General features: G+C 40.0%; 1 protein-coding gene across 4 annotated transcripts in view; it reads left to right on the top strand.

The window, feature by feature from the left end:
• Nucleotides 1-9,767: 9,767 nt before the first annotated feature.
• The window catches only part of znf516 (zinc finger protein 516), a 66,364-nt gene continuing 49,374 nt past the window's right edge, over nucleotides 9,768-26,757 (top strand). For 3 of the 4 annotated variants that reach the window (XM_036567604.1, XM_036567601.1, XM_036567605.1), the window contains exon 1: nucleotides 9,768-9,873. The gene's annotated coding sequence lies outside the window, so the exon portion shown is untranslated. Of the gene's footprint in view, nucleotides 9,874-10,483; nucleotides 11,099-26,757 lie in introns of those variants that run through there. The other variant, XM_036567603.1, reaches the window with a different exon arrangement.

Here is a 26,757-nt window from a genome sequence, read left to right as displayed (position 1 = left end):
AGTGACATCTATTTTCTTTGGAATGCAAGAAAAATCCCTGGGAAACGGAAATGCTAAGCACAGTTGTAAACAAAGTGATGTAGTCATAGCAAAGTCGAACCACTCAGTAGGCTAGTCATGGATAACTTGATGAACATTAGCATGCTAATGCTATGCCATAAGCCCTTGTATGAAATCCAATGATAAGAAATGCGACATCACAGCTACAGGCTAATATATAGACCATCAATCAGTGTTACTGCAGTGCTGAGAATGATCCACCACCCAAATAGTACCTGCTCTGTGAGGGTCCATGGGGGTCCTGAGCACTGAAGAACAGGGTAAAAGGGGGCTAACAAAGTATGCAGAGAAACAGATGGACTGATCGGTGTATACACACATATATTCTCTCAGGAATTCATTGTACAGTGCAACAACTGTCTGTTTCTTTGTGCATGAAAATAAACTAAATAAACTGAATCTTGAACCATGTGACCACTTGGCCTGAACATTATCCCATAAGCCCTTGTATGAAATCCAATGATAGGAAACGTGACATCACGGCTACAGGCTAATATATTGACTGTCAACCTATTTTCTTTCAGGAAAAACAGGAAAAATTCACCTTGCAACTATATTATAGTCACGGCAAAGCACAATTATTCCGTAGATTAGCAAAAAACATGGATAATTCAAATAACATTAGCATGCTAATGTTATTCCTTCAGCCCCTTTCAGCAAGAATCTTCTCTCAAGTGTTCGAAACCCATAAGAATGATGAGAAATGTGAAAACACTCCAACAGGCTAATATAGTGACAGTCCTACTTCATTTTTTTGAAAAGGAAATGCCTATTAAATGGAATTTAAATGGTAAGTACAGATGTAAACACAGTGGTAGTCACAGCAAACTGCAACTATTGAGTAGTATAGAGAGAAGATAACTTAGCATAGCATGCTAATGCTATTCTGCTAGCCCTTTTCAACAAGAAATCTCTCAAATGTTCGACACCTATAAGAATGACAAGAAATGTGACAACAGTCCTACAGGCTAACATATTAGCAGTTGCTTAAGAGACTGAGAAATAGATGGCATTGTTTAATTCAGGGGTGCACCACTCTGGTCCTGTCCAGCACAGTTTGGTAGGTCCTCTACTTAAACACACCCACTAAACCTGGCAATTAACGGGTGAGTATAATCAGGTGTGTTTCAGCAGGTAAATATCCTAAATGTGCTGGACACCAGCCCTCCAGGACCGGAGTTGTGCACTCCTGATTTATTTCCTTTTCTATAAAAGGAAAATCTCTGGGAAAAGGAAATGCTGAGTATAGTTGTAAACACAGTGATATAATCAGAGAAAAGTGCACCTAGTCAGTCGGCTAGTAAAGAGAGTGGATGATTCTATTAACATTGGCATGATAGTGTTATTCCTTTAGCCCTTCCCTGCGGAAAAATCCAGCCCAGACCAGCATGCATTCCACACTGGTCTGAGTTGTTCTATGCTGATTTGTGCTGGTCTAGTGCTGGTTTTGGTGGTCATCATCATAACTTCCATTGCTGCTGATCAGTATACCAGAATCTAAAACACAACATATGCTGGTTATATTGGTGACCAGCTTTGCTGTTTTTGCAGGGTTATCAGCAAAGATCTGCTCTCAAGTGTTTGAAACCCAAAAGAATGATAAGTAGTGTGACCATTCCCACAGGCTAACATGTTGACAAGTGAATAGGAAAGGGCCATCATCTATTTTATTTTGCATAAAAGAAAAATCCCTTGAGAAGGAACATGCTACACAGTCATATAATACAACAGCAAAATGCAAGTATTAAATAGGCCAGTAAAGAGATATGATAACCTTCACATTAACATGCTGATGCTAATCAGCAAATATCTGCTCTCAAGTGTTTGAAACCTGTAAGAACAATAAGAAATGTCTGGGCCAATACATTACTGACAACTGCATAAGATGAATGAGACCTTGTACGAAAGGAAAATCCTAGGGAATGTAAAAGCTAAATACCTTTGTAAACGCAGCACTTTAGGCACAGCACACTGTCTAGCATGCTAATGCTATTCCTTTAGTTTTTTTCAGCAAAGATCTGCATTCAAGTGTTTGAAACCTATGAGAAAAATAAGTAATGTGACCATTCATACAGGCTAACATGTTGTCAAGTAAATAAGAAAATGGCATCACCTATTTTATTTTCCATAAAAGAAAAATCCCTTGGGAATGACAATGAAAAACGATGCTAAACATGGTCATAAAATTAGTCATATAGTAACAGCAAAATGCAAGTAGTAAATAGGCCAGTAAATAGATAGGATAACTTTTACATTAACATGCTAAGGCTAATCTGTTAGCCCTTATCGGCAAAGATCTGTGTCTGAAACATATAAGAGCGATAAGAAATGCTACATCGCCTCTCTAGGCTAATATATCATTGACAACTGTATGAGACGTTGTACAAAAGGAAAATCCCTGGGAATGTAAAAGCTAAATACAGTTATAAACACAGCAATATAGTCACAGCACACTGTGATCAGTAGTCCAGCATGCTAATGCTATTCCTTTAGCCCTTTTCACATGTTGACAAGTGAATGCTGCTGCTGCTGCTGCATAAACTCTATCTGATTAACCGTTGCTCCACCTGTTTTTCCCCGTTTTTGTATTCTAATATTTTATGCTAACGCTGTTTGCTCTCTGGTGTGGACCAGAGGAGGATGGGTTCCCCTTTTGTGTCTTGGTTCCTCTCAAGGTTTCTTCCTCTTGCTCTAAGGGAGTTTTTCCTCATGGGGGCTCGGACCTGGATTTTTCTGTAAAGCTGCTTTGTGACAACACCTGTTGTAAAAAGCGCTATATAAATAAACTTTCACTTGACCTGAATGGGAAAGTGGCATCCCCTTTTTTATTTTCCATGAAAGGGAAATCCCTTGGGATGGGAAATGCTGAACATGGTCTTAAAAATAGTCATATAATAACAGCAAAGTGCAAGTATTAAATAGGCTAGTAAAGAGATAGGATAACTTTCACACTAACATGCTAATGCTAATCCATTAGCCCTTATCAGCAAAGATCTGCTCTCTTGAAACCTGTAAGAATGATAAATGAAATGAACTTTTTTAGCCAACTGTGTCTGAACACATCGGAATTAGACCTCCGCATTTAACCCATCCGTGCAGTGAAACACCACATACACTAGGGGGCAGTGAGCAGCCCTATCCACAGCGCCTGGGGAACAGTTGGGGGTTAGGTGCCTTGCTCAAGGGCACTTCAGTCACGTACTGTCGGCTCTGGGGATCGAACGGGTGACCTTCCGGTCACAAGGCTGGTTCCCTAAACTCCAGCCCACGACTGTCCCGATAAGGAATGTTACATCACCTCTGTAGGCTAATATATCATTGACAACTGCATAAGATGTATGAGACGTTCTACAAAGGTAAAACCCTGTGAATGTAAATGCTGAATACACAGTGATATAGTCACAGCTCACTGTGTTCAGTAGTCTAGCGTGCTAATGTTTAGCCCTTTAGCAATTTTCAGCAAGAATCTGTTCAGGCTAACATGCTGACAATCTTAACAGAGTCCCACTCCATCAGGTTAGCTTTACAGCCAGGCAGCAGCAACTCTAGCAGTGATGCAGCAGGACACAAACATAAAGGCCCCCTTTGGAGCACACATGGCTAAATCCGGCGCCGGCTCTGCTCGAAAGTAATGACATTTAAACACTGCAGACTCACGTGTTTTTGCAAGGCCTGACAAAACAAATCTATTACACAGAGCTCCCGCGCAGCCACGATGAGGAAATACGACCTTCTGCATTCTTCTTTCACTGATTTAATGAAGTCTATCTCCTGTCCCAAAACTAATTACAGGTACAAAGAGACACCGGCAGATGAAAGAACCTATGCTTTGACGGATGGTGTGGGACTACACAAATGCAATTTGTGCCGTAATTGACAACAGAAGAGTATGTGCAGCGTTGGCCGCTTTTGTCGCTGAGCGTCATGAGCGTTATTGGTGTTCATGGGCAGCTCAAACAGGTTGGACGTACACAAACACAGAGAATGATAACAGTTTGCAGTACTGGTGGAACAGCATGGCTGGACCTCCATGGACATACAGCCCATATGTGCTCCTACAGGTCATTTTCAGCCTCGGTGAACGACTACAAAACTGCAAAGCATAAATCATAACATATCTGCTGATCAGAAACGCCTGAGAAACATGTGCTGTTTGAAGAGCCCGCTTACATTCCTGGGAATGCTCGGAATTCCAAAGAAATGTTCCATTCCATTACAGACGGATGAAGCAAGAAATGCCTCCAACATTGGATACACTTAAAAAGGATAGAACCATGAAGAACCCTTTGCATGATTAAAAGGTTCCTTGCATCGTGAAACGGTTCTTCAGATTGGTGGAGAATGTGCAGTAGATGGTTCTATCTAGAACCTTTTTGAGAATGATTCTATATGGCACCAAAAATGGTTCTTCTATTGTTACTTGACATCGAACACTTTTTGGTGCTATATAGAACCAGTTCAAAGGGTTCTTTGAGTGTTCATGGTTCTATATTCAATGAGATGCAGCGTTATAAATCATACATCGCATTAATTCCACAGACCTGAGGATAAAACAAGGAAAAACATGCCCCCCATCCCCACAGTTCAAGCCCCTTTGTGTCTAAAGCTAGATTAGTCCTCAGAACAGAGTGCTGCTGCTGACCCCTCCCCCACCCGTATGATCAGATACTCCCAACTTTCTGCTGTCACAGCAACAGGTCAGCCTAAGCAGCCTACGCTGGAAAAATAAAGAGTCTGTTCACAAGCATTTTGGTAGAGGACACGCTAAGAAACTCTTTTTATGGTGTTAAAGCTATAATGCATATTTTCAGAAAAAATGTGTTGCAATATTTTCAGCCCATTTCTGAGAACACTACTATTGTTTTTATTTATAAAACACTCTCCAGCCATAAGCCAGCATATATGACTTCAGTGATGTCTATAAATAATGGTGATTATCAGACTCGCCCCAGTGGTTGGTTCACATGCCAGGTACCGAGAGTTTTCACTGAACTGGGAAAATCTGCCTTTAGTTACGGAGAGCCAGTGTAACTCGGCCATGTTTGGTGTCAATCATTTCAGTCATTTTAAACATTTACTTTCTAGCCATCTCCACTCTGCCTATTATTGTCTTCTTTTCATTATTTTAGTTATTTATTTTCCCCCCACTTATTTATTTGTTTATCATCATTCATATTCTTATTCTTGTTTTTATTTATCATCATTCATATTCTTATTCTTGTTTTAATTATGACTATTATATATATATATATATATATATATATATATATATATATATATATATATATATATAATTCCTTTTTGTTGTATTTATCTATTTTGATTTTATTTTTTTAATACTTACCTTATTTGAGTCATTTTTATTATTAAATTTACTTTTATTATTTGATACGTTCTTACACATTATCAGTCACTTTTTCCTGTATCAAATCAGCAACACTGTAAATGAGGGTCACCCTCAATGTTCTCTGAGGTTAAATAAAGGTTGATTCATTTATTTATTATTATTATTATTATTATAATTATTATTAATAGTAGTAGTAGTAGTAGTAGTAGTAGTAGTATATTTACGTTTCTGTAGTTGACTGGCATCAGACAAGTAATTAAACATCATAACAGGAAGGTCTAGATAATATGATATAACCATGTTATTAACATGCACAATATATGGATAAAATATTGATAAAAATCACTAAATACAAAGACGCCAAGCCTCAAAGTAAAATTTCAGACAAAAACTGTTGGTGTTTGCATTTAGAACTGCAATGTATTCGTTCACCAATTTTTAAGGTTGTAGCACCTGCTATAATATCAGCAGGTACAACGGGTTGTGCAGTAAACTGAAGATATTAAGTTATTACAGAGTTACTGCAGAGCTGTTACAGAGTTATTACATTGCTTTGTTTTTTCTCTGTGGAAGAAATCTGACATCTCAAAGTGATAAAGCTTGATGGATCACTATGACAATCACTAAATCTGAGTAAGCCAAGTGCAAAGCCTGAAAGTAAGTATATTTCTGCATGTAAACTATTACTGTTAATGTCCTAAACCTTGACGGCTCGGAGGTGAAGAGGAAAACATCTTACACATAGCTACGGAGCCCCTGAACTCTGACCTGAAGGCGGAGTATTCTCAGACTACTTCCCCCACTCTTCCCCCATCAGCATAAGAAAGACCCCAAAGTCAAAACAGACCCCCCAGAAAAAAAAAGAAGAGGATAAAACAGTAAGTTGTTATTAAGGGCCACATGTTACAATTCTATCCTTCTCAGTCAGAGAAACAGGGAGCTTGCCAAGAACGTTCTTTAGAGAGATGCCATAGAACCTTTCTCTAGGAACTTTTCAATGCATGGCGGTTTTAATAATGAGATCAAGAACGTTTCGAAACTTTGGCGAAACCCTAAAGGTCCCATACCAAAGGCTTTTCTTAAAAACACACATCCAAGACAGGAACGATTTAGGAACCATAAGAGTGTAGATCAATAGACTGATGAACAGGATGGACTTTATGGAGTTCAAAGCCACAGCAAATAACCACCACTCTTCCGCTTGGCTTCCCAAACACCCCTTCTTTGGGCAGTATGTAAGAAAATGCTAACAGATACAGAAAAGAATGTGCTTGTTTATTCATCTGAACATCATCAGGGCAAACCCTCAGACACACGACATATATCAAAAGACAACCTTGTGCTTCACTTTCTAATAGTAGAAACCATCTCCCTTCCAAACCGCAGTATTCACTAGACCAGTATACTGCAGTCATTTGTGCTCATCATGGTCCTCCTGTGCCCAGACCAGAGGCACACACTCGTCTGAGCTTTTGTGTGCTCGTGAGGAAGGGAGGGGTGAAAGAGTTCAGATCCACCCCTCCCCCACCAAAAAACATCAATCTACCCATGTTCACTACTACGTACATCTCAAAACGTGCCCTGAACACGGCTATCGGATGTGAAGAAACAGGGGCCTTTGGGATCCTCATATGAGACACGATTAATCATACAGATAGAAGTTCATAAGAATCATTCAAAAAATCCTGACAAACAAAAGGCTTTTTGATAGGCAGGCAGATCACAGTGCAGATGGTTTGATTAATGACTAATGTTAGGCCGGTACAGTGTGCTTTGCTGGCTAATGATGGGGGAGGTAATGATGGCGTGGAGTTGAGTGTCAGTGAGGTAAGTGGAGACCGGGGAGTCAGGTTTCAGACACATGGCCCATGCTGGAGTATTGTTTAATGTCAGGGCGAGGCGCGCAGCCTCAGCAGCCACAGCAGCCACAGCGACAGCTGTCACGGCCCCTGCTAAGACTCGATAACGGCGCTCCTGAGACGTATCACATCACTCCTGTAATTTGCAGCATGACCTGAGGAGCCACTGTACCTTCCACACCAATATGCTGCAATAAGAGATTCTGTAAATGAGCAAGTGTCAGCTCCAAAATATGCAGTGGTTTAACTTGTCTAATAGTTAGTATATATGCAGGCAGTTATATATATGTATATCGCTGTTGTCGGAAGAAAACCTTGTATCTCCAAAATGAAAACTTTACAGGAAAAGGAAAAAAACCTGCTTTGCTTTTAATGTAAGTCAATGGAACCAGACTTTTCAAAAGTCATTTTGGGCCGTTTCTTTTGGTCCATTCATTATGGAATTTACACACAATGCAAAAAGCAACAGGCATTTTCACATTATGTCAAAAACTGATATATATATATATATATATATATATATATATATATATATATATATATATATATATATATATATATATGGGGTGCTGTTTATTAGGCTACATAACAGCTACATAAGCTTGTCATGACAACTGACATAAATCTACATAGTTTATAAATGCTTATTCCAATGGGCATCAATTCGCTATAAAGATACTTTGCCAATTGTGATCAAAGTTAGCTAAAGTAGCCTTTATGTCAGATGATGCCTACTGGAATAAGCGTTTATACACATTTATGTAGGGTTAAGTCAGTTGTCATGACAAGCTTATGTAGGTGACATGTAGCCACATGAACACTACCCTACAGTAAAGTGTTACCAGTAATATTTTATATATATTTTCCTCCATTGTGGGAGTAATGTGTATATATATATATATATATATATATATATATATATATATATATATATATATAAATATATATATATATATATATATATATAGAGAGAGAGAGAGAGAGAGAGAGAGAAAGAGAGAGAGAGACATTCTATTGAATATTAAACATTTTAGGTATGGAAAATTTTCAGATTTCTTTGGAAAACCGACATTATATATATATATATATATATATATATATATATATATATATATATATATATATATATATATATTATCAACAATTTGGTGTAGTTCCAGTTACTATTATGGTTACTGTACTACATACAAATGTCATCATCTGATGTTCTGGTGTTCGGTCTGATCTCTTATATTTTAAAATTACCCAGGATTATGTAACCTTAAGCTTGGGGTATGTAAACTTATGAGCTTTAAAATGTTTTATGTGTGTAAAACGCCATATTTTAAGCATGTTCTCTGTAGAGGATGATGATGTGTCACAAAACATCTTTTACATATTGACTGAATTTGTAACAACAAAAGATGAACACCTTCAAACTGCGTCTTAAACGTCATAACCACTATCAAAGCTACTATGGATGCAGGTCAACATCAGCTACACATAGCACAAGCAACCAAATGACACACCAAAAAGGGGAACAAAAAAAAAAAGCCACAAAGTTAACAAATTAGGCTGAGATGTCAAAGGTTTTTCTTTATTTGCCAGATGTAGATGACGTGAGATGAGATAAAAAACAAGGCAGCAGCTTTTGTGGCTTTTTAGGCCCCCTTTTATGGTGTGGTGAGTCATTTGGTTACTTGTACAAACACATACAGTCTACAGTTTAGCAATTTAAGTCTGAAAAATCTGTCGCTTTTCTTCTTCCTCACCAGCATTTCAGCATTTCTTTGAACCAAAACGTGTTTATTACACGTAATTACACAGGGTGGAAAATGGCGAGCCATGTAGACACATGTAATTGCTATGTGCACATAAGTGACCTACCTCTACTACAGTCTGAGAGAGAGAGAGAGAGAGGGAGAGAGAGATAGAGAGAGAGGGGGAGAGAGAGAGAGAGAGAGAGAGAGAGAGAGAGAGAGAGAGAGAGAGAGAGAGAGAAAGAGAGAGAGAGAAGTTAGAGCAGATGCTGAATAGACTGCACGTCCTTTAATCTACTTATAAATGCATTAACACTAAACTTCCCGGTTAGGACTTTCATTGTGAAGCAGCGGTGATGCGCGCGCTCCTCACCCTCCATCCATCCCCACACACACACACACACACATACACACACACACACACACACACTCACACGCGCGCGCGCGCGCACTTTTCCGCATCACAACTTTGTGCTGAGCACACAATAGCTCGCAGCGGCGAACGGGAGGAACCATTCCCGCTCCAGGTGTCGCCCTCAGCGCGGATCGTCTCCGCCGTCGCTCGGGACGCGCTCGCTGGAAGTTCAAGCCGGACCCCCCTCGCTTTGCTTCGCTGACCGTTCGTGGACTTTTTTTTTCTTTTTCTTCGGGAGGAGAATGGAAGAGGCTCGGTTTGTCATTTCCATGTAACCCCCCTTCCTCCTCCTCCTCCTCCTCCTCCCCTTCCTCCTCCTCCTCCTCCTCCTCCTCCTCCTCCCCCCACAAACACGGAGTGTCACCTTGCGTTTGTTGTCAGGCTAACGTTACCTCTCTCTCGCGCGCGCGCGCCCTCTCGCCCGGCTTCATTACGTCATTTGCATGCCCTGAGGTAAGTTTGGCGATCAGAATTTGCTCCGCTACTTTATGAAAGATTGCATATCGCTTCATGTATCGCTGCGAGAATCACTCTTGCCTACTTTGAGTGGGTGGTGGTGGTGGTGGTGGTAGTGGTGGGTTGCTGGGGTGGTGGAGGGGGGGGGGTGGTTCTAGCCTCTCTTCGGATGCGAATGGAGCTCTTGTTTGCTGATAATGAGGGAAGAACGGCAGGTAGTGGAGCTAACTTGGCCTCTTTCGGACTGTGTGCTAAACCACAAAGGCTGCGTTGTCGCCTGTGGAGCCTCTCGTCAGTTTCCTGATGCGCTATTTTTAGGAAGTTTTCCTCTCTGCTCTGCTCAGCGCTGCTTGTGCCCTCACTGATTGAGCTCTCTCGCAGATCGGAGGGTCCAAACTTTGAGACCCAGAGCCTCTTGAGTCGCCTCGCTGCACAGCAGACGGTTTGAAGGGGTCTTTAGCGAAGAATATATAGAACCGTGCTGGCTCCTCTGCGAGGTTAAGTGGTTCTCTAACCTGTTGTGTACGGTTCTTGAGGGAACACTTATTCTCTAAAGCACCAGATAGGGTTTTCAGTATCTGTTATCTGGATTCTCTGAGAAAAGGCGAGTTAATTACGCGTTAATTAGTTAATAAACGAGGCTTAATAATAACACCGTCCAGCTTAGTTAAACTTGTTGGGCTTCTGTTGTCTTTGGGCTTTTTTGTGTGTGTGTGTTGGGGGGCTTGTTAGCGAAGAACAGGGTCATAGGAAGTGTCAGCTCAGGTTGTGCAGCCTACATTGTCTTCCCCTCGTTCATTATATCTCGTATAAGCACAGTTGGTGCCTTTGTTTCTCTGCTCTTACGCACAGCCTCACTAGTACAGATCAGGGCCCTTTTGATGACCAGGGCTGATAAATCGAAGGCACTGTCAGGCTACTTTGCAGTCTATTACAATTCCAGGGCGGGGCTTGGCTCCTTACTTTTTTTGTTTTGTTCAGTTCTTTTTTTTTTCCACCCTCTCCTAAAGCCCCCCAATGCCTGTCAGCTCGCATTTACGCTCACCAAAGCACTGAAAGCCCTCCACAGATACGACAACGAGCCAAAGAAGCTGCGAGCGGCTGGAGTTAGGAAGGAAACTCAAGGAATATCTCGCGGATAGCAGGAAATGAGAGAAAGGAGCTTCTTAAAGACTGTAGAACTCTTTATCTGTGGATAGGCTAGGCCACTTATACACCCACGGTAAGACAGGCTGCAGTGAAACTCAATCTCACACTTGCTACACCTTAATCTTCTTGCTCTCCAACTGTAGCTCACCTCCTTTCTGTGAGCAGACCAGCTATTGTCTTTTTTCCCCCTTCCTTTGTCTTCTATATCTTTTTTTTTTATCTCAGGTCTATCCATGTCAGGTCTGTGCTAGTGATAATAGCTTTGCACTAATATGATGATGGTGATGATCTGCCACACCTGGAAGGCTGTTGAGCTCTCTTGGAGATGGAGATTACAGATAATGAGCCGTGAGCACTGACCGGTCACTTGCAGCATGGGGTGAACTTGCTTGGTTCAGGGCTCAGGGGAGCGTAAGCAGGGAGCTGATGTGATGGCGTCAGCATACTGACTTAATACGCATTGCTTTTGTGATGAGGGGCGCCTGTTTTCAGCAGACGGGATGACTTCTAACTGGAGCGACAAGCTCTTTTAAAAAATGTGCTCTTTTAAAAAAGAAGGTTTTAATTTGATTTCATGTGTGGTCACTTATGGGCCACAACTGAACGGTTCCCGAATAAACCAAGCTGTTGTAATGAACGTTTGTTGTTTTCGTAGCTTTATGTAAGTCTTAATCTGTTTAAGTCAAAGACATACCTCCTTTTTTAGTGTGGCTTCCTGGTGAGCAATGTAGGAAAATTGTTTTTTTCCTGAGGTTGGATACGTTAGGACACCCGAAAAAGCACCAGAAGTGCCACAAGACTAGTTTATTTAATTTTATTCAATGTTTATTCAACAGTGTAGTATGTGGACACTGTTAAAGTTTCAAACCAGCCCATATATTGAAACTAATCTGCTGTTTTGAACTTGTTTTTGTGACAATACACAAAAAAAGCCAATATAGTGACATATATCCATCTATATAGCCTAGAGCAGTTTGGCTTCACCCACTCAGGCTGAAGTTATAAGTTATGTTTCCACCTGGACATTTTGAATGAGGCACAATACAGTAAGAACATACATTTACATATATCAGTCTTACATCATCAAAAGCAGCCTGTTTAATTCTAAGGTATAAAGAGAGGTTGAAAAATAGTCATGTAAAAATTAATGATGGCTGTTTTTGGTTCATAAAAAACACAATGGAGATATAAAATGCAGGAAATATGTAGGATGTAGGCCTTTAGGAGTGACAATGTCAATGGTAGGCTCATATTGTGGTGTAATTTATCATGATAACGTTAAAAATATCACATTACCACCCTTAAAGCTTCCTAAAACACACAGCAGTTGGTGGGTATTTGCATGGAGCAGCTCTCGAGTTAAAGTTCACTTCCCTTTTATTTACAGCTGAAGTGCCAGGCAGTGTTTACAGCAGCTAACTCTCTTTGCACACCTCTAGAGAAGGCCGTGCTCGTCTGTGTTGACGTAGAGAAGACGTCTCGTTGCCTTATGACCTCTCAGAGCTGGTGTTAAGCTGAGGAGGAAGCACTGGCAGCTTTATGGTGATAGAAGAAGTGATTAGAAGTTTGGGGCTGTGAGATTAACTGTGATGTTACAGGAAGCTGTATGACCTTCATCTTAGTGTGGAGGTTCTCTGTGAATGTTTTAAGCTGAACTCTTTTGAAATTTTTTGGAGAATTCAGAGGGTAATTTGATGTGCAATGGCTCATTGTAGAGAAACTTACCAACTCAGATTTCTTCACAGTCTTGGTGGAACCAGGATCGCAGTGTTTACACAAATATGATTATGATTATGATTTACACAATCATGATTATTTACCAGTATTTCATGCTATTAGCTTTTAAAGGCATTGCATGCTTTAGACGACTAGTTCCTTTCCCTACCACTGTGAACAATTCTGACTTCACTCTGAATAACTTTATTTACATCCTAATCATTTAAAAGGCATTTTCTACATTTTTCTTGTACTTTATATATTTTTATTTTACTCTGAGATCTTCTTATGATCTTTGTTGGGGTTTCTGTATCAAGAACAGTCATAATTCATTTTACATGACCATTTTCAACCTCTTATGCCTTAGAACTAAAAACAGGCTGTTTTTGTTACTGTGCCTTTAAGACTGATTTATGTAAATGATCTCTGTTCTGATTGGCTGTATTGTACCATGCCTCATTCAAAAAGCAGTCCAGGCTGAAACACTCTGTGTAACTTAAATGCGAATGAGTGGAGCTAAACTAAACAAAAAGGTGGATTTATGCAAATGCTTTGGTTTTTGTGACATCACAAAAACTTTGAACTGTAGCTTTTCTCTGTTTCTCTATGTGTGGACTCGGGAGTGAATGACACATTTTGAAACTTTAACAATGACTACATGCAAATTCTTTTTTTTTTTAAAAAAGTTTGGAAAATCTGATTTTCTGTGATGTCGCTCCCTTAATAATTATGAAGAAAATTTGAAAAATCAGTGGGATTCCCCTTTTAAAGGCGGTGCTGTTTTACTCAGCGATGCCTGAATTCACCAGGGAGAGCTCAGACAGCTGTCTACCGGATCTGGGTCAAGCACAGAGCTCCTACCGAGAGTGAGAAAATATCAGCACCTATAGATTTGTAGTCCGTTTTGGCCGACGGTGAAACAACACCACATTAAGACGTACGTGATAATAATTTGCCTGTAGTTTACAGCTTGAACCTCCAGTGACCCAAGCACTGTTATTTACCCAGCACATGATTAGTATAGCTAGCATGCATTGTGGTCTTCTAACCACTAACTTCTTCAGCTCGGCCTTCTTGGGAGGAGACCATTAACACTGCTACTGTGCCATTGAGAATGGATGTAGTAGTGGTGACTGACCAAAACAAAAGGCACAAGGGTGCCATTGTGAGGGATCAGCAGCAGATTACTGGAATTCCTTTTTTTCCACTGGCTGAATAGGCTTTTAGTACACCCCCCCATCTGGATGCACCGAAAAAAGCTTGCATTGGCAACTTTAATATTTTAATGCTATTGTTGTCCTCAAGCAATTTGGGCCTGTTTAGTAGCAGTTATTACCATTGAGACACAACAGACCAGGGTTTTCGTGTGTCAAGGTGAGGTTTCCACAGTATTGCAGGAACGTTTGTCGTTATGTAAGCTTTATGTAGCCGTTCATGAAATTATACAAATGCATGGCACTTTTTTCACTGGCAGAGCAGGAGGGAGGGAGAGTGCAGACAGAGAGTGAGTCACCATGTTAGTGATAGGGCTTCTGTGTCAGTTCGAGAGTCATTTGAATAAGTTGGGTTGTGATAAAGGGTTCGCTGTATGTCACCCAGTCTGAGGACACAAAGCCAACTGTAATATCGCCTCATCTACTAGCTATAGACAAATAAATCCAGAACGGCTTTCTATGGATAAAACTACTCCTCTGTCCTTGGGCACATAAAAAAAAAAAAAAAAAAACAAAAAAAAAACAAACTGAGGGAATTCCCTTGTGTTATAGTACATCTGTCTCTGACAGCGATGGCACTGGCTAGGGGTGAGCAACAATATATCACCATTCATGCGGCCGTATGCAAAACTTGGAACGCCCCCAGTCATGTGACGTGCTTTGTTGATTTTCTGAGTGTCGTGATAAAAATGTCACATGGCATTTTTCTGCAAAAGGTAGTAAATAATTTTATAGTCATTTTTCCTGTTAAAAAAGTGCCATAACTTTTGCACAGGGCACATTTTATATTTTTCCCCCCAGTATGTTAAATTCAACAGCAATTGTGCACTAAAATGTGCAGAAGTGTGTTCTCCGAGGATGTGTTAACTTATTTTCACTTAGAAAAATCAACAAAAGCCAACTTGACCGGGGTGCCAACACTTTTGCATGCAACTATATCAAGATATTTTGCTATTGTGAGGTTGTGTCAGCGCAAAACAGTAGCACCTCATTTAAAATTGCTATCACTATTTTTCAAATCAACCTTTCATGTTATTGTGAACGACATCCAGTTTAACAGGACCAATTATTAGGTATGAGCGATGATATCAGAATCATATCAGTAACAACAGTATTATTGACATTGGACAGATTTTTAGATTTGATCGATATATCGTGAGTATTTGATGACATATTTTCTGTTCTCCAGAAGTGCGGAATGTTTAACCGATGCTGAGTTTCTACACTGAAATATATGCATTTTATTTATCTTACTGCATTTATAGCCCTTGACAATTAAATGTTACATTTCTCAATAATGCTGACTCAGCTAACTGTAGTCCCCCTTTCTATGCAGTGGACGTTCGCAAAGTGCATGTACTTTTTTACTGCATTTAAAAAGTTTTTCATTGTTTACTTATAAAAAGCATTTACTTTTTTCAGATTTTTAGTACCACTCTGCTACATTTCAAACTTTTATTCCACTACTTTCTGCAGCATGTGACGTTACTCAGAAAATTTTTCATGATATCCAAAAGAATGGGGTGCATTTTCGAACTGAAGCAAACCAACCAAAGTGCACCTTTAACTAAACCCCTCCCCTAAAACCTGTCTAATCATAGCTTAGCAACTGTAACCAGGGATAAGCACCTCAGACAAGCTTTCAGAGTTTAACAGAATGTTGTAACATTGTATGGGAAACCTTTAAATCGGCTACCTGATTTAATTTGAAGAGCGCACAAGAGGAGGAATATATAATATATATGTGTCGGAAGAAAACCTTGTACCTCCAAAATGGTAACTTTACAGGAGAAGGAAAAACCTACTTTACTTTTAATGTAAGTCAATGGAGCCAGACTTTTTACTAAGTCATTTTTGGCCGTTTCTTTTGGTCCATTCATCATGAAATTTACACACAGTGAAAAACTGAAAAACGGCAAAAAAAAATGGAGATACGAGGTTTTGTCCCGACATATATGTATGTATATATATATAATCCATTAATACACTTAAAAGCAAATATTTCAAATGTTTTTGTACTTTGTGTAAATATATAAATAGATGACTGTACCTTTACTTGAATAATATGGGAGAGTATCTCTACATTCACTCAAGTACAGGATTGCGCACTTTGTCCACTTCTGCAGTTTCTACATTTGCTAAACGTTTATGTATTTGCATTGGCAGATATGTACATGAAGAATAACAGATATTGTAATCGGCTCTTTTGAGCATTCAGAATTGCCAGGATTCGAGCTCACGATCTCATGTGATCTTGAACAAACCTGTGTTACTTGTCTAAACCTGTTTTAAATGAAACAAAGCTGGTCAGTGTTCTTTAAGTGCCGACACTACCCAGGATAGACTCGGAAAAGTGAGTTTATCATGAGACCGATGCTATATCATGATATTCCTACCCCAGCACTGACTCTCATAATTTATCTTCTCCTTTATTTCTCCAGCAGCACATCTTTAGGAATGTTCTGCGTGTCAGTTCTAGCTAGTTTTCTCCTGTACGAGCACACTAATTGAACAGTCTGTCCTGACCGCACTGCTCCTCTGGTCATTTGACAGGGGAGCTGGCACCACTGCTGAGCGGCTCGGGACACGAGTGGCCAACATGTGGGTGGTAATCCAGCTATTAGGGTAATCTGCTCAGTCCGCCGATCAATAGCGAGTACGCCCAGGCTCCAGGCACAGACCCTATTTCGGGCAAAATTAGGGCTGAGGGGGGAAAAAAGATATGGTTTAATCACTGGTGTTAAGTGGAGGGGGATGGGGGCTCTGCATGAAGATTTAATTTGCTGAGTTAAGATGCCCAGTTTGGGCGACAGCAGATGTTAAGCTTTTGTATGCTTATTATTATCATGACCATTTGTGTATTTATTGATGTACAACACTATGTAAATGCAGCAGAATTCTGTGTATGTATTGTTTATGCAGTTTGATCAAAAAATGAAAGGTAATATATACATATTTCACTGTAAATGACAGACATGGTGTCATTGGTGTCTCCTTCTTTAGTTTTAGCACCACAGCTACCAAGCTAATGTAGCTACCAAGTTAGAGAAGTCTGTGTTAGCATTGTGCAAACTTGCCTCAGACCTTGTAAAGCTGTTAAATAGTCTCAGAAAGACTTGCTTATGTGATTTGTGTTTCACGATTGCTGCTGCTGCTGTTTTTAGCTTTGCACTGTACTGTAGTTCATATTTATAGATAACAGTATGTCATACGGAGTCAGAAACCACATAAATGTGTCTATTTAAGAATGCCTAACAACTCAACATGGTTTGAAGTGAGTATGTGATGATTTAGCCATGCGGTTAGCACCCATGTGTCAAACACAAGGCCCGCAGGCCAGATCAGGCCTGCCATACAATCCTATCCAGCCTTCAAAGTATTTTCATTTTCTATTAATATTAGCCCGTTTCACAATGTGCTGCACTACAGCCCCCAGCATGCACTGCAACATAACGTGTGTCGACTGTCCTACCCCAAAAACAATCTATAGGCAGTGGTTACACCTCAATTCTACACAATTCTACACAATTCTGCACAATTCCACACCAGTCATATCACCAAAATGCATTGCAGCTGCAGGTCAACCAACATAAACACCTAACGTGAACTCAGCAGCTCAGAAATCGATCCCAAGTCTTAATGAACTTGGAGCATAGAAAGGATGCCAGATGTCTAGATCAAGCAAATAAGTGGGTTTAGATGACCGAGCATCTGGGGACATTTTGTGTGGACATCTGGGGACATTTTGAATATTTCAAGTGTCCGTGTAATATTTCAAGATCCACTACAACTGTCTGTATTTTACTGTTGAGGTTTTGGCATTTTTTGAATAAACAATGGCCAGTTTAGGTTACAGCACAACATTAATTAAAAATGAAATAAAAACATTTTTTCTCTGGCCCACGGATTTGATGAGATTTTTTAATATGGCCCCTTTACTGGTTGAGTTTGACACCCCTGAGTTAGCGCAATGTAAATACTTGGCCAAACCACAGTAACCTTTTGCCAAACCACAGCTACAAGGCTAGCTGCTTAAGTAGCTACTTTTCAGCTTTCTTGCTTTATAATACAAAAATGACAGGAGCACCTGATATACGACAAATGACAGGCCTAAATCAACACGACTTATACTGCCTGTTGAACAGTGTACTGAACACACAGCACTGCTAATATGCAAACACGTTTTATGTACTTGGATGTTTGTTCAGTGACAAGCATGGTGCACTTAAGAGGACAAAGCAGATAATCAAATTACATGCTAATGTAGGCTAGTAGTGAACCAGTACACTATATTCAGAGTGCAAATACCTTTTTTTAAAGTCAGGCCTCATCCTCATACATCCAGTAGTAACTCCCTCCCACAGCATTTACAATGATTGATTATAAGCCAGTGGTTAGAGAAGGCAGTGATGAAGAAGCACACAATGGATGGCACAAGGAAAGGAAATAATTTCTATAACTATTCAGTCACACAGATCTGCTTTCTTCAAAAGAAGCCTGGCTGTTGATAATAAATGCAGTCTGACATTCCTACGTTAGCCAGTCAGGTCACTGTTACACATCAGTCAATATCGGTTTTATCTGAACAGTTCTCAGTGAGCGGCAGAAGCCATTTATTTTGGACTCTTAACGAAATGTGACTTTGACCCTTATTGGATCTTGCTGTGTTTATTGTATGTGGCAGCATTAGGAAAGACAAGGAATGCACATTGTAACCTACATGTAACCTACAAAACTCTGTAGCCAGAATGCAGGCAAGTCATTATGGATCATTTCCAGTACCCAATAACCATTAATCATAAGGTAGGAGTACATTGAATGAAATCACACTGCCCATCATGTAATCATGTAACTTAAGCACTTAAAAAAGGAAAATACTTTGACTGGATTGCATTTATTATTAAGTGACCCTTATTAGTCCAACAATGGGGAAATTTCACCTTCGCATTTAACCCGTCACCACATATACACTAGTGAACGCACAAACAAACACGAGGGGGCAGTGAGCACATTTGCCCGAAGTGGTGGGCAGCCCTATCCACAGCGCCCAGGGAGCAGTATTGGGTTAGGTGCCCTGCTCAAGGGCACTTCAGTCACGTACTGTCGGCTCAGGGGATTGAACCGGCGCCCTTCTGGTCACAAGGCTGGTTCCCTAACCTCCAGCGCACGACTGTCCATACTTACGGAAGTGTGTACTGAAGTAAACAATGACTTGATTGGTTTCAGAACCAATAAATAATAAACATGCAGTCATGGAAATATGACCTTTTTGCGTTCAATGGAAAAAATATCCAGTAGAGAAGAAAATGATGTGTGCAGATGAACAAGTTTATGTTATGTAGCTTTTATTTGTAACTTTATTTGTTTTAAAAGTGCAGCTTTTTTCAAAATTATGATTTTTTGCCATCAGACACAACAGCAGCATCAGTCTATAAGCCTCGGCATCTGCTGAGTCTCTTTGAACTGGATCTGTAGATGTAAGCTTCATGTTTGGAGCTGAATGTTTAAAGGAGCGCAAAGATTAGAGCTGAAAATAAACCTACAGCAAATAAAAAAATGTTAGATCATGTCTTCTTTGTACTATATATGGATTCTGTTCGTTTACAGCTGCGTAGGGGGAGGTGTAAATATTTAGTAACTGGTAGAAGCTAGTTTGTGTGGTGCAACCCTTGTGATCAGCAGTGCACAAACTGGAACGTAGTAAACACTACACAACTACATTTGAACTTATGTACAGGTGGTGCATGGCCCTGTGTGCTTGTCTAACTGAATATGTTTCCTCTGATATATTCAGTCACTACTAGAGGTTCACTGATCAGAGCATTTAATGGCCAATTCCAAATTCTTTACAGCCAAATTGGCAAGTTTAGTTGATATTTGTAAGCCTTAAATAAATAAGTAAATAAATAAATACTTGATGCTCACACTGTGTGGGCTAAGCACATTTCCAGAACGCTCTGTTAGCCAAAACTCCAACATAAATATCATTATGTGCTTTTTTAATGAGCCAAACTGGCATTTAAATTTATTTTAATGTTTGGGGGATTCGGAGACCTCTCTGGTGGAAATGTGCAATGGCACGCAACATGCGGAACAACGTTTTGTAACGTGGGTGGTGCTTTGGCCTCCTCACCCAAGCAGATGAATCAGAGGATTGAAAGAGAATTCAAAGAGAACTCAGTCAAAATTGGTGAAGGATGCATCTTCTGAGGATGTGAGTGAATTATCTACTATTGTCATCATATCTTCATCAGTATAGTGTTGATTTTGAGATCATTTGAGACCTAAACGTCGAACCGGACCTTCTTTTTGAGCCTGTGTGAGTGACATTAATACATAAATATGAATGGCGTGGTGTGAAAAACTCTCAACCCGACTTTAAATGATTATTTCAGGCTTTACAGGGCGATTCGCAGCAGCACACGCTCACCATATTTGAGCCTGTTTTTATTCTCCTGACTCAGTAATGATATTTCTTTCAGTTTTAACAGAGACGTCTCACAACATTTAAACTAAGAGGCGACTGGCTATTTAGCAAAATGAGTAAAGCATAATTAGGTAATGCAATTTTGATACAGGTTTAGCAGCAGCATTCAAATACAGCGAACTGCTCTGACCTACCTCATCAAATTACAACACAGATCAGCCAAAATGAAAATAATAAACTGTCGGATTGCTGATCGCGTTTTGAGCATCATCTGTTTCCGATGTCGGCAGATCCCGAGCGTGCCTCCTGCGTGGCCTGTACTCTCAGTTATTTTCCAATGTGTGTGTACATGTGTGTGTTGGATCTGGTGTCAGCTGTTTTGGGCTCTCGCTTGGGCTGATGACTGGTGGTGGGCTTGGCACTGACAGAGTTGGCAGCAGTGGGCAGTGTGAGTGAGAGAGAAAGAGAGGTAGACAGATAGAGAGAGAGAGAGAGGTGGTTAAGCCCGGACACAGCAGTAGCTCACACACCAAAGCAAGGCAGTGTGTAGACGTGTAGGCAGTGTGTTAAGCATTCCAACTGAAACAGGTTGCTGCTGCTCTGAGTATCTGTGCCTGCTTGAGCCATTTCACATGACTTCACAGGGGACGCCATTCATTACAGCTCCTTCCGCATCAGTTGGGTTGTAAAAACACATAGAATTGCTCTTACACCGGCGTCACGGTTTATCGGATCTATCGAATTCATACCCTCTCCATTTCTTATTTAGCTAGCGTCTCTACACCTCCATCACAGTCGCACATCAGCACGGCACACAAAGCGGATATGATGTTAACAGAGAGTTAACAGATAGAAGGGTATCATTGGTGATAATGACATTGTGTAATTCATTATTAGCTATTTCTCATCTTGAAACTATGTGTAGAATGCGCAGATTCTGAGCTTACACTCCATACCATCTTCGTGGTTGTCAGCAAAAAGTATTACATTGCCCATCATGTAATCATGTAACTTAAGTACTGAAGAAAAATAAAAATATTTTGACTGGATTGCACTGTTTTTGTGAAAGTATGTACGAAGTCAGCTCCAGCTTCTTGTTCAGATTTTCCCTGTTCCACCTTAAATGGTGCAGCAGTTTCTTTCTGGCGCCTCAGGCACCATTTAAAGTGGAACGGGGAAAATTTGAATGAGAAGCTGGCGAATGGGAAGCTGACGTCAACTTCATAGAAAGTGGAACGTTGAGACATTTTACAAGAAACTTTCTGGAAAAGTATCCTGTCAGAGATGCGAGAAAAGCGGCTATAGCTGAGCTAAAGCTTAAAGCAGAGCAAAGTAAGTCTGCGTTTTTGTTTATATTATATTTTTAGCCTATAATAGCACATCAGCACATACTGAGACATGTTTACAGCCAAGATGGTAAAATGGACATAAAATGTTGTGGCTCCCAAGGTGGTTTGATTGTTGGTGAAAGGACAAAATGGCTCTTCTTAACCTTTGGATTGCTGACCGCTGAGTTAAGGCAAAGCTCAGATATGCCACACTTCACACTCTGCTCATATTGATTTACTGAAATTAGAATTTACAGGAACTTTCGACGTCATCTAGTCAAACAAACTAACTCTTCACTCACTCGTTGTGTTCAAGCTAAAACATAGGAGGTGAAAAAGACTTGTTAGCTAGTAACATTGAGCGAGAGCCGATTAGTCTTTCCTTGTGTAAACATCAAGCAACACACATCCTACCATCGGTCTTGTTCTGGGTTTAATTTAATCCACTATGAGGAATCGAGCAGTGCTGGGAGTCACCCAGCACCGGTGCATCGACGCCAAACATGTGCACCTTCATTAAAAACGATGGTTTCGAATTTTGGATGCTACGTTAAGGGTTAACTGGCCTTTCCACATAAGCAGACCATCGCCAACACTGCAACTCAATAAAGATTAAAAGCTGTTGCTTTTATTCCGACTGCAGGAGTTTGTTAGCGGCATGTTAGAGCTCATGAGAAAGCCAGTGCAGGTCCAGTTCCCAGTGCATTTGCCTGATGAAAGTGACCTCAACCACAAAATGCCGTTGAGGTTGTCACTACACTAAAACAGCCTTTCTCTAAAACGCATTTCTGACTGTTCTGAAAACCTGCTAAGTGCCTGATCCCAGTGTGGTTTTCTCTGTTGTGTCATTTGCTCAGTGAACTGACTGCATGTGGATGTGAACTAATTGGAGCCTTGGGGATGTCAAGGACTTGTTCCCTTCAATTATTCACAGTTTTGCTTTGCCGTTTGTCGCTTTATTTCATGGTACGTTTTGAGTGTTCTGAGGTACAAATACGAGTACACAGAAGTACATAGCATCTCAAAATGTTATTGTAAAGGAACAGTAGTTCAGGATCAACAGCTTTGGGTCAATTGAGGGCTTACAGAGCTAAACGCATTCCTCAGCGTGAAAAACCGACGAGGAATATCAACAAATCTGTGCGCCCCAACATCTGGCCCTGTGAGAAAGCATGCAGAGTTTATTATTAGCAGCAACTCCAGGGATTTCCCTTATCCAAAGGAATAAAGTCACCATTCAGAGCAAACCCTCCCATGTCAAGTCTGATTAGAACCTTGTGCAAATGCTAAACGTTCAAGGTAGCGGTTTAGCTTTTGGAAGTACGTGTGTAGTAAATCTGTTGGAACATAACCAGGCTTTGTCTCAGGCTTCTCAAACAGGCTTGTGTTGATGGTCTGTTCCATCAGTCAGTGTGTGAGTCTGCACTATGTGTTGTTTGTTAATCGTTATCTTGAAGTTGGCTTTTGTACTGATATCTGTAAGGCTGCAATATGCAAATGAGCCTCCAACCAATCCCAATGTTTTTACTGTCTGCTGTGGTCATCGGGACCGATCACAGTTCCAGCTAAGTGTAACGTTTTAATAAATAATGATATTCATGTAATGCAGCGAAAGTTAACTTGACTTTGAGTTTGGTCAAAATAGAACTGTAGCGAATGTGACACTGTAGCTAATATCGCCATATTAAGTAACTGCGATTAACACAATCATTGTTTATGCAGCTATAAAAGTCTAAAGTGGCCAAAATTTCTGATTAGCTCTTTGGCTTCTTTGCAGTTCATACTTAGTAGCTCCCAACTGAGGACAGAAACAGCTTGAGCTCAAATAAACAAATGTTACTCACTGTCGTCCTCTAAAGGTGATGTTAACAAACATCAAATAAACAAACGTTACTCGCTGCCACGAAATAAACGTCGCTCACCGTCGCCCTCTAAAGATGTTATTAACAAACATCTAATAAACAAATGTTACTCACCACTGCCCTCTAAAGGCGTTGAGTAATGTTTGTTTACTTGATGTTTGTTAATAACATCTTTAGAGGTTATTAACAAACATTAAATAAACAAGCGTTACTCAACACTGCCCTCTAAAGGTGTTATTAACAAACATCAAACAAACAAACATTACTCACCGCCGCCCTCTAAAGATGTTATTAACAAAGATTAATTTGGAGTGGGCAATATGATGATATTTTAGCATTATTATGACAAGCTATGTAGTATTATGCTTTTCTGAGCATATCATAGATATCGTCAGTACTTAAAGAACACTGACTAACTACAAGTTTCAGTACAATGAGAGCATAATTGACCGGAAAGTTGAAATTTGTTCCTGGCACAAGTCAGAACAGCTGTTTAAATTTTCTCATTATTGCTCACGGGGGCCCCCTAGTGGTTTGGGCCCCTGGACACGTGCCCATATAACCCACTGAATGATCCGGGCCTGATAACAAATCACATTATGAATCTTGTGCATCGTGGCATCACGTCAGCCATATGAAGCAATACAATCATAATACTAGTATTTTTTCCGTTTCGTGCTGCCCTGCCATTGAGTATAGTTCCACGCCTTCCTATATGGTTTGCCTTTCAAAATGCTACCAGTGGGGGAATCAAAGCAGTTGCTTGTTCGAATGGCTGGTTTGAATGTAGGGATTGTGTGTGTTTTGCTTTCACCCTAGCCGAATCTCAGCCCTCACCACCCTCATCACTGAAGACCAACAGCTACTCATTTGCAGCTCTCTCTGAATTAACAGCATCTCTGTTCTCGTCATTTCACATTCTTAAAAACTTTGAGGAGGCACAATACTACTACTGTCCCTGCTGCACACTAGCCTCTGTTTTACCTAGTCTAGAACCACTGCATCTGTAGAGCGGCGTCCTTGGCCTGGAAAGGAGTATGAGCAGCATTAGTTCACTTCTTTGGCAGGCCGAGATTAAATGCCATAATCCCACTGATTTTGGCAGCAGACGTCCAGCTGGAGTGGCTCAAATCCCTCAGGGCCTGAGGTGCAGGAGCTCTTAAAGACACGACCCTCTAGTTTTATACCTACCAAGATCACAGGATCAACGTTCGTCTCCAACCCAACCCAAATTTCTATGTCAGAGCATGTTTTGTTCTGAGTGGTTTTTACATAGACAGTTCACTAAGGGATTTAAAGGTATGTACAATGTAATGTAAAAGTAACTAGGCCCATTCATGGTTGCTATTTGTGAGGCATTAAATGGGCGGAACGCCACATGTGCTCAGATAGGGTTTCTGGTGCTCACTTTCTTTTGCAACTGATGGCCCCCTACATTGACCCAGGCCACTGTGTTCCATTTCTGATCAGGCTTTGTTCAGAGGCAACCCCGTTTTTGATACGGGAGGCTACTGTCAGTGTCCAAAGATGAGGGCTGAGACAATCAGTATTTTGAATTGTCTTGCTAGCCTTTTCCATTAAAAACCAAGCATTATGGATAGATCTATTGATTATACATATGTGTCTACACTGTGTTTTGATTTTTGAAGACATGAAGACATGAAGACATTCTAAAAGCTCCCAAATTAATCCATCTATTTTGGAATCTTTAAGAAGGCTATGCTTAAAAATAAAGGGCCCATTGCGCTTAAACACTTAACTCCAATTAATTAAACCTTTAACTCAAATTAATCAGGAGCAGTTATACTTTTTGTAATGAAATATGCAGTTCTTTATGTTCTGATGAGATCCACAATGTGCTCAAGAAAGTGTATTATCATGATAATAATAGAATATTGTCATATTGTCCACCCCTACTTTGTGCAATGCCATAGGATAACCCTTTAATGGATGGTAATTTAGAGCTGGGGTTCCCAACATATTTAACAGCATAGACCAAACCGAAGCCCACAGTGGTTTTCACAGAGCTTTGGGGTGTTTGGGGTGTGATGGTGGCACAACTCATGTGATTAGCCTGTCATTTGGTGTCGACGTGGAATGTTTCGTCTCCAAAGTATAAAGTAGTTGGGCTTCTTCAAAGCTTCATTCTCTCGCTTCTCTCCGCAAACCACACGATGGACTTTTGATAAATTTGGATTTACACAATGGATTTATGATAAATTTGCGTTTTATGTATTGAATAGTGCTTTTTCTTTTTGCTTTTTCAGGTTTTTTTTATGTTAGCAATCAACTGAAAGCAACCATCAGCAACCTACATCAATCAATCAATCAATCAATCAATCAGTCAACCTTTATCTAAACTCAGAGTACATTGATGGAGACCCTCATTTACAATGTAGCTGAGCCAATACAGAGATCAGGGACTGAGAAGTTAAATAGGAAAAACATAACAAATGCTAAAAAGTAATAACAATCATAGTAGTAAATAGTAGTTGTAAAGTTAAAATTAAAATTACAACAATATAGTAACTTAATAAATAAGATAAAGTAAGGATGCATAAATATATAGCAAAAGATGTAAAACTATAGCTTGGCAATATTACAATAAATAAGAACAGAATAATAAAAATGAAACAATAACTAAAAACACACCAAAATCGCTTTAAAAGTTAAGTAAAATCAAGTAAAACAGTTGCAGGCTGATTGGAGGAGGTTAGAGACTAAAAGTTTAAAACGTACATGTGACATACATAAGGCCAAATGGAGACATGATGCAGGCCCATATGTTTAAAATGACACATTAATTTATATTTTTGCATAATCCAGTGGACTAATTAAGCCTTAAATAAAAAAAAAAAATTTGTTCTAAAAATATTGATTACAGTAGTGATCATAAAAAAAGTGTAATTCAGTAGTTGGATTATTAACCCTGTGCTCACTGCCACACTTATGGCCTGGTATCAAGCGATCCACAGTCCATACCAGTCCACGGACTGGTGGTTGGGAACCTCTGCTTTAGATAACCATGTTTTGCAGTGAGTTGTTTCAGTGTTAAGAACCACGTAAGGAACTTCCACACAATATAAGTGTTCCAGGAAGGCCCCTTAGAAGGTTCTTTACCCTTTGCAGTTTCTTTTTTAGGGAAGCAAAAGTGGTTCTTTTGTGGCATTTCCCAAAGAACGTTT

Source organism: Colossoma macropomum, unplaced genomic scaffold, assembly GCF_904425465.1.
Source record: "Colossoma macropomum unplaced genomic scaffold, Colossoma_macropomum, whole genome shotgun sequence".
In the NCBI taxonomy this organism is placed as follows: Eukaryota; Metazoa; Chordata; class Actinopteri; order Characiformes; family Serrasalmidae; genus Colossoma; species Colossoma macropomum.
Note: the sequence above shows the minus strand (reverse complement) of the source record. Positions and strands in the feature narration are given on the sequence as shown.